Source organism: Megascapheus bottae, chromosome 20 (assembly GCF_031878675.1).
Source record: "Megascapheus bottae isolate mThoBot1 chromosome 20, mThoBot2.hap1, whole genome shotgun sequence".
Classification (NCBI taxonomy): Eukaryota; Metazoa; Chordata; class Mammalia; order Rodentia; family Geomyidae; genus Megascapheus; species Megascapheus bottae.
Genome location: NC_143528.1, coordinates 3,834,780 through 3,842,057, shown reverse-complemented (window position 1 = coordinate 3,842,057; position 7,278 = coordinate 3,834,780). Strand labels below are relative to the sequence as shown.

Sequence of the window (7,278 nt, the reverse complement as noted above, 5' to 3'; positions counted from 1 at the left end):
CTCACTCCCAGGCTGTTTGTTCATCAGGGCGCCCAGAGCCGCCTGTCCCCCACGGGGAAGGTCCCACGGGGAAGCCACTATATTTAGGTTTCGGATGTTGTTAGCCGGACTAGATCGCATGTAGACTGCATCCATCTGCCCACGTGGGAGGCCCGAGTGGGAACCGGACAGACCTGCCCTTTGCGCGCCGAGGACACGGGGCGGGTGGATGACTTCACGCCCCGAGTCTCGGTTTCCTCATCGGGAGCGGGATGGATACTCACGGGATGGATCCAGGGAGACAATCCAGCGCCACCCTTGAACACGGGGGTCCTCGTGGGTCCCCCAGACAGTCTCCCGCTCAGGACACGCTCGTCTGCTTCCCACCCGAAAAAGACCCTCCAGCCCCGGTTACCGCGGGGGCCCAACTGGGCTCCCAGGACGCGGTCGCCGCCATCCGACGGACAGCACAGTGTGTGGAGTCCCAGTCCTAACCCGAAGCCCGGGCCGGGAGGGAGGAGAGCGGGCTGGGGGTGAGCGCGCGTCCCGGCCCGCCCTCCCCGGCGGCCCAGCCCGGCGCCGACACCTGCCGCGTCCCACCTGCCCCGCCGCTCGGGCGCGGGGCGGGCGCGCGGGCGGGCGGGCGCGGAGGGGGCGGCGTCCCTGCCCCGCGCCCCGCGGCCGCCCCCGCCCCCTCCGCGCAGCCCGCGGCGCCCCGGCACCCCTCGCCTCCCCCGGCGGGCTCCGCGGAGTATTGTACTCACATCCGGGGCTGGGTTTTGCTTTAAGGCGAAACGTAATTAACCCGGAAAAAAGAACCGAGAGACCGGGGAGCAGGGGTGGGGAAGGGGGAGCAGAGCGCGAGCGGCGCGGGGCACCCGGAGCTGGGCTGCGCCCTCCAGAACGCCCCACGGCCCGGAGCCGCGACCCCGCCCCGATGTGACCCAGCCCCGGCCCTGCACGGCGGGGTGAGTCGGGCGCGCGAGGGCCGGCTGGGCGGGCGCAGGGCGGGGGGTGGGACGCGCCCGCCCCGTCCCGAGACCCCCGCGGGGCGCGGCGGGGCCCGGAGCGCGCGGGGTGGCGGAGGTCGCCGCCGCCAGGGGTCGGGCTGCGCGGCCGGGGCGGGGCGGGCGGGGCGGGGGCTCGGCGCAGCCACATTTTCTCACGTTTGCAGCTGGGGGGAAAAGTTGTGTGCGGGTCCAGGCGCCGGGGCAGCGGCCCCGCCACGACCGCCCGGGCTGCGGGCAGGGAGGAGAGCGGAGCGCGTGCCAGGCAAGTCCTTCGCGCGCCGGCGGGCCGTGGAGCCCGCTCCCCTCCCCCACGGCCCCCGCGCCCGGCGGGGCTGCACTGCCCCGGGGGAGCCGGGCGCACCCCTCCTTTTCTTTCGGGTCGAGCCTGCAGTTTCTGGGATTCCTGGCAGTGGAGGTGACTGGGTAGGAAAGCGCCCTAAAATGCAGGCGGGGTGCCAGGTTAGGTAATGCCCTCCAGGGGAGCTATCCTTCGTTCTCTCCCCCCCCCCCCCCCATCAACTTCTTTACCTTACATGCTTCCTTTTTCGGCTCGGAGTCTGGAGATTATTTCGTCAAAATTAGAAGAGAGGGGTGGGGAGAGAGCAAAAGGGAGGCAGAGAGGCCCGGGGGAGGTCAGGCGGAGCGGGAGGGAGGCTGTCCAGGGCTGCAGGGCCGCCAGCCGCCCACCTCCCCTCTCCCCTGCCTTTTGCCCGAAAGGCTTTTTTTTCTTTACATTACTGGTTCAAGATACAGCTTCCACTTTCAGCTTTAATTTGCACTCCTTCTTTGGGACTTCGGAGGAACGGGAGCTGGGGATGGGTGAGGGAGTCAGTATATCAGACTAAATCTCCTCTTTCCTCCTGATTTCCCCCCCCCCCCCCCGCTGCTTGATTTGGTGAGAAAGTTTTTAACCATTGCAAGGCAAAGACTCTAGAAAAAAAGGACTACTTTTTTCTTCCCCTTAAGTGCATGATTTTACGGGGCTGGGATTATAAAGACGTGCAGGACAGGCATGAAGGGCTGCACACAGCCACGTCTCCAGACAGCTCCAGGTCTGGTGGAGGGTGCCAGAGTACCTAGTACCTAGTACCAGGACCACCACCTGGGAGGGGAGGCTTTTCCAAGAAGGCATCCTCACCATGGCAGACATTAGCTTTCTTTATTGTGTGCACCTTCAAGGCAGATATTTTTGTCATGAACATCTAGCTGGTAATACAGACCCTGGGCCCTACTCAGTGTCGGGTATTTACAGGCTAAGCAAATGTGTGTGGAATGAATGAATGAAGAGTGCCAGCACATGAATAATTGTTTGCATTTGTGGAAATGGAGAGAAAACAGCAGTGTGGCAGTAGGTCAAGCGGTAGAAATTTGGTCCATCAAGCTGGTTCATGGACTTTTTTGTTCTGGTGGTGGCTTTTAGATATAAGCATTATTTGGCTCTCTTTGTAAACTGGTGTTTTTTGTTTTGTTTTGGTTGTTTGTTTTTTTGGCTGCTACAGTAAGCACCCACTTAGAGGGGCTTAAACTCAGGGCCCAAGTATTGACCCTTAGCTTTTTCACTCAAGGCTGTCACTCTACCATTAGAGCCACAGCTCTACTTCTAGCTTTTGTGTGTGTGTCTAGCTTGTGTGTGTGTGTGTGTGTGTGTGTGTGTGTGTGTGTGCTTAACTGAAGATTCTCATGGACATTTCTGCTCATGCTTGTTTTGAACCAAGAGTCTCAGATCTCAGTCTCCTAAGTAGCTTGGATTGTAGGTTTGCACCAACAATCCTCAGCTATGTAAACTCTATATTTAAAAACAAATAAATCATCTGTTTTCTCTGCTAGCTGTTTTCTCTGTAGCCTTGCTTATTTCATAGGTGTCTAATTCCTGGGTATTGATTTGGAAACTGCCTGCCCTTAGATGATGGGGGTTTTGAATCGGTCCTCCCCTTGTGAATGCTCATGCTTTGTCTCCCTTCTGTGTAAGGAAACAAGGCCTACATGTCCTATCATGTCACCTTAGCGAGCTGAGCTCTGTTCATCTTGGCATTTTTTCCCAAGGTCAAAGTAAATCCTAAAAATGTGCAGATGTTCCTCGGTGGCTGCTTATGGACAGATTCTGCAGAAGTGGGCTTTTGAGCTTCTGCCTCCCGAGGCAGGCCCAGGCTTCCCTCTCCAGCAGAGATGGAGGTACACAGGCATGAGCCCCGAGTCAAACCCTAGAATAGCACTTCTGCTGGCTTGGCAGGTGTTTGCTGAAAGTACTAGAATTAGGAAGAGCCAGGCAATAGTTGCTTGGTCTTTGTCATGTGCATCCAGCTGGTACTTCCTCGATTTCCTGTCTTTTTCATAGGGCAGGTGCATGGGTGGGTGATGCCCGTTACACGGCTGTGTGACTCAGATTAGGTCTTGCTGTAGACCACAGTACAGTAAGTGCTTCTTCTGATTCACTGACTGTGACTCTCCTTGTTCCGTGTGACCCAGACGTGGGGCTTGGGAAGGAGGCTGGCTGGGATGCTGGTGGCACTGTGCCTCTCCTGTGAGCAGTTACTTTCGGTTTCTCATCTGCCCTAGTGCGTGGACAAGGACTCCAGCAATTGAATCTCTACGGCTTTGGAAAAGGAAAGAAACAGAGAAAACATTAAAGTATGGTAGAAAAATTTTGCCTCTGCCTAGTGAAACTCGTAATTGTGGCAGTGAATCAGACAGGCTGGAGAGATAGGGCTACTGCGTTCCCATGGGGCCTGTGGACTTTGGTTTCAGGTCTTGGGCTGTTCTGCTCTGTCTTCCTTCCTTCTGTTTAGTCCTGACCTTTCCACCCATCTCTTTGAGAGACAGGAGCCTTCTGTAAAACCCCATCTGGCCTAGAACTGGCCATTCTTCTACCTCAAGGTCCTGAGGGCGATATCTTAGGTGTGCACTGCCCCTGGGCTCCCTTCCAACCTTTTAGGCTTCATACATAATCAGAAAGTCCTTCCTTTGTCTGGCCTCCATTGGTTAAAATGACTTGCTTCCCATTAAAGCGTGAATTTGGTGCCTGTAGCCTCCCAGGTGGGCACTATGGTATGCCTTTTGTGTTCATAAAGGATGCCAGCTGAAGTAGAGGGTGTGAAGCAGGTCATCTGGTCTTATGCTCTGAAGAAACACTGCAGTTAAAGCAGGGAGCATGCTGGTACAGCAATGGCTGTCTGCCTTGGAGACCCCCCTAAGGGCGGGGCCAGAGCAGCCCCAGGGCCCCTTTCCTGGAATCTAAGAGTCCTGTCTGGGTTCTGCTAATTTTCAAAGTTGTCTGTGGGAGATGGAACTTGGTTCTCATGAATATATATTCTTAACCTCTTGGGGAAATTTTAGAGATGAAATATGACATTTTGGGGGGTACAGGGGAGATTAGGAGGAGCTGATGCTTTTTCTTATGAAAGGGAACCACATGGCACAAGCTTCTCATTGATATTTGCTCAGTAATACTGATTGGGTAGAGATGGCCTACAGCTGTCTGTCCTTCCCGGGTTAAGCAACTTTGCAGCAATAATGGTGACTGTGTGACATGCCTACTACTTGTTAGGCATATCTTACACAAACACTTGCACACACACAGACACACACACACAGACACACACACACACACACACACCCCTCCCTCCCCCAGGGATTGAAGCCAGGGCCTTGAGCATTCTCTGCCACTGAGCACACATATTTTAGCAGTATTTAGCCAGTGCTTGCTTCGTTGCCAGTTCTCATGTTAAGATCTTTCCACATAGTGTAACCCTCTAAGCAACTGCAGAAGTGGGTAAAGTGAAGAAACAGGCCCCGAGGTGCTAACGCAGTGAAGTCCAAGCCCACCAGCCTCGAAGACTTAGGTGCTTTTTTACCTGGAGTCAGCACACCCTTTTCAATGGAAGTTTCTCACAGTACTTCAGAACTATATCTGCTGATTAGTCACCTGAACATCCGCTTGACACACCCAGCCCTTCTTCCTTCCCTAAATCTAGAAACCAGCCTCCAGACAGACACACCTAGGCCAGGAGTACTTCCCTTCTGTAGATGCAGGGGTGTGGGGGAGGAACTGATGCTGCTGCTTCTGCTGTGTGTGCGTGTGTGTGTGTGTGTGTGTGTGTGTGTGTGTGTGTGTGTGTGTACACGTACATACATATATACATACCAGTATTGTGGCTTGAATTCAGGGCCTGAACGCTGCCCCTTACCTTTTTCCACTCAAGGCTAGCACTTCACCACTTGAGCCACAGCTCCACTTCTGGCTTTTTGGTAGTCAAGGAGATGGGAGTCCCATGGACTTTCCTGCACAGGCTGGCTTCAAGCAGAATCCTAAAATTTCTGCCTCCTGAATATGCTGCTGCTTTCTCCCCCCCCACCCCCGCCCCTGGTTGACATCACAGAGCTCAAGCTTTGTGTTGCTGCTTTTTTTCCCCCTGTCCAAGACTGGATCTCAAACTGAGTAACTGGTCTGTCAACCTCATGCCATGTAGCTCTTGCAACGAGTCCACAGTAAGACTGAACGTAGTGTCCTCTCAGGGGGACTTTCAGGATTCTGAGCAGTCTCCCCTTCTACAGGGTGTTGATGAACCCACTGTGGCTGCCACCTGCTGTGGCAATACTTTTTGGTGACATGGTCTGATGGGTCTTCATCCTTGGTTGCCCACAGCTCCACCAACTACATGTGCTCTGAACAGAGCTGTGGGACTGTTAGGAGAGAGAAGCCATGAATACTTAAAAGACTTCGTGCCAATTTTTAGTCATTCTTGCCTGTTTTTCAATACTTTCCGCCCCCCCTTACTTCTTCCTTGTGTGTGTCTTGTTCTCCGGCTCTCAAGCCTGGTGTCCCATGAGGTTTAGTCCATCTTCTCCCCATCCCCCGCCCCAGCCCCATTCCTGAAGATGTTTGCATTCCTCACCCCGCACTTCCGCTGGGAACAAGTTCTCAGTACATTCCCTTCTCTCTCACATTACTCTCCTGCCTTCGACTTTTGGAATTTGCTCTTAGGACCGTTATTGCAAGTATGGTGACATTAGAGCAGGAGGAAATGGATGCTTCCAGACTCTAATCTGTGACTTGTTCTCAGGCTCGGGATCAAGTTGCCATCATGGTATGTGCAGCTTTTACTGGGCTCTTGGCATTGTTGAGGCTCCGTGACTCCCCAAATCACCCCTGTGTCTCCTGTATACTGCACAGTTCCCTGCTGCTGGGGTCCCCACATAGTGTAGCAGTCGCTGAGTGCCTCCCAGTATCTGCTTTCCCACTTGGGTTCCCCTCTGAGACCTGGGATGCCATTTGCAAATGCACTTTCTTCTCTGACTGTTCTTGCCTTGAGTCTCGCAGCTTCTGCGAGCAAGCAGGCTGGAGCTCTGCATGACAAGAAACACCTTCTAGACTTATGCAGGACAAGACTGGAAAAGCCCCTGTCTTGCCAACACAGATAAATATAAAAAAGATCTCTCAGTTTAAAAACTGACTCCATTTCCCCCTGCTTGTGAACTGGGATTGAAGTAGATAATTTTGTACTAGAGAAAGAGTTGGGAGAGGCTTTCTCTTTTGTCACTTCCTCAAACAGAGCAGAACAATTGAGCAGATGAATCTAGTCTACACTTGCTTTTGTCGGTCAATTACATTAGCTTTTTTAAGAATCAAGGGGGCCTAGTGGTAAAGTGCTTGCCTAGCATGCAAGATTTCTCAGTAATGTATATCAGAAAAAAGCCGGAAGTGGTGCTGTGGCTCAAGTGGCAGAGCTCTAGCTTTGAGAAAGCCCAAGGACAGTGCTCAGCCCCTGAGTTCAAGCCCTAGGATAGCCAAAAAGAAAAAAAAAAAAAAGGAAAAGAAGAAGAACCAAGAGGGGGCCAGTGTGGCCTAGTGGTAGAGTGCTTGCCAAGCACGCATGACGCCCTGGATTCCATTCCTCAGTATCACATACACAGAAAAAAAAGTGGCACTGTGGTCAAGTGGCATAGCACTAACCTTGAGCAGAAAGTGTCCAGGCCCTGAGTTCAAGCCCTAGGACTGGCAAAAAAAAAAATCAGGAGGCTTGCTACAGTAAATTATGGCTTGCTTTTTGGTAATTTTTGTGACCTTGAGGACTGAAGCTAAGGACATGAATTCTGCTAACTAAACATTCTAGCTCTGAGCTGTCCTTCCAGTGCTAAGCCACAGCTTTCTTCATTTCATAGATGGAGAGCTTTTTCTTTTCTATCTTTGCTTCTTCCTTCCTTCCTCCTTCTTTCTTTGTTTCTTCTTTCTTTTGTGCTGGTTCTAGTGTTTGAACTCAGGGTCTCCTACTTGTGTTTAGATTGTTGCTCA

At 53.1% G+C, this 7,278-nt stretch overlaps 1 protein-coding gene across 1 annotated transcript in view; it reads left to right on the top strand.

Moving 5' to 3' along the window:
• Window positions 1-714: 714 nt before the first annotated feature.
• Window positions 715-7,278, top strand: part of Plekha2 (pleckstrin homology domain containing A2) — a 69,867-nt gene continuing 63,303 nt past the window's right edge. The window contains exon 1 of the mRNA XM_090353891.1: window positions 715-947. The gene's annotated coding sequence lies outside the window, so the exon portion shown is untranslated. The remainder of the gene's footprint in view (window positions 948-7,278) is intronic.